The 1,700-nt window shown below is 30.9% G+C and overlaps 1 protein-coding gene across 2 annotated transcripts in view; it reads left to right on the forward strand.

Annotated features, from left to right (window-relative positions):
* EXOC6 (exocyst complex component 6) overlaps positions 1–1,700 on the forward strand; it is a 227,528-nt gene that overhangs the window by 20,735 nt on the left and 205,093 nt on the right. The window lies entirely within an intron of this gene.

Raw genomic sequence — 1,700 nt, forward strand, 5'->3', positions numbered from 1 at the left:
AAAAAAAAAAAAAAAAAAAGAAATGAGACATAGAACACAAGAAAAACATATATATATGTTTATATAAATAATAACATTATAAAATGTATATATAAACTATATATAACATATAACATAAATATATAACATATAGATCATTATATAAATGTATATATAAACGATATAAATAATAACATTAAATATGAATAGAGTAAACAATCAAAAGGCATAGGTCCTCAAACTGGATAAAAATAAGATCCAAAGATGTGTTATCTACAAGAAATACACTTTTAATGACAAACGTAGGTTAAAAGTAAACAGAAAAACACATATCATGAAAAGAGCAACCATAAGAAAGCTGCAGTAGCTATACTAATATCTGACATAACAGACTTTAAAACAAGTCTAGAAATAAAGGATATTTTATGATGACAAATGGTCAATAAGGAATATATAAAGTATAAACATATGTGCATCTAACAACAGAGTCTGAAAAGACATAAAAACTACCCATCATTCAATAATGGATAGAACAACTAAGCAGAAGACCAAAAGGGAACAGGAGACTTGAACAATACTCTTAAGCTAATTAGACCTACCAGACCTCTATAGAATACTCCCTCCAACAACGGTAGGATACACAAGGGAACATGGAACATTATCCAGTATAGACTATGTTAGGCAATAAAATAAGCCTCAATAAACTTAAAGTAAACTGAAATCATACAAATTATTTTCTCTGACTGCAATGGAATAAATTAGAAATTAATAACAGAAGGACATTTTAGAAATTCACAAACATGTTGAAATTAAGCACACTTCTAAATAACCAGTGAATCAAAGAGGAAATAATAAGGAAAATTAAAGATATTTTGAAGAAAGGTAAATGAAAACATACAATGCCAAAAATTTTTAGATGAATCCAGTGCTGTTCTTAGAGAAAATTTATAGCTGTAAAAACCAATATTAAAAAATAAGAAAAATATCAAATTAATAACCCAAACTTCCATCATAAAGTTGGGTTCCATCATAATAAAAAAGAGAGCAACCTAACCCAAAACAAGCAGAAGAAAGAAAGTAATAAAGATTAGATCAGATGTAAATATAACAGAAAAACAACAGAGAGGCCAGGTGCACTGGCTCACACCTGTAATCCCGGAAATTTGGGAAGCAAAGGCAGGCGGATCACCTGAGGTCAGGAGTTCAAGACCAGCCTGGCCAACATGGCAAACCCCGTCTCTACTAAAAATATAAAAATTAGCCAGGCATGGTGGTGTGTGCCTGTAATCCTAGCTACTTGAGAGGCTGAAACAGTAGAATCCCTTGAACCCAGGAGGCTGAGGTTGCAGTGAGCCAAGATCACGCTACTGCACTGCAGCCTGGGCAACAGAGCAAGACTCCATCTCAAAAAAAAAAAGAAGAAAAAACAAAAACAATAGAGAAAAAAAATGAATAAAACAGAGTTGGTTCTCTGAAAAGATCAGCACAAGTGACAAACCTTTTGCTAGAATGACCAAGAAAAAAACAAAGACTCAAATTACTAAATTCAAGAACAAAAGAGCGAACGTTACAGAATTAAAAATAAAAAGGAACAATTACACGTCAACAACTAAAACAATCTAAATGAAACACAACAAATTCCTAGAAAAACACAAACTATCAAAAGTAATTTAGATTTTCTATTTTTCTTTGAGGAGTTCTTTTTTTTTTTTTTTTTTGAG

Source organism: Rhinopithecus bieti, unplaced genomic scaffold (assembly GCF_001698545.2).
Source record: "Rhinopithecus bieti isolate Rb0 unplaced genomic scaffold, ASM169854v2 scaffold_9383, whole genome shotgun sequence".
NCBI classification, from domain to species: Eukaryota; Metazoa; Chordata; class Mammalia; order Primates; family Cercopithecidae; genus Rhinopithecus; species Rhinopithecus bieti.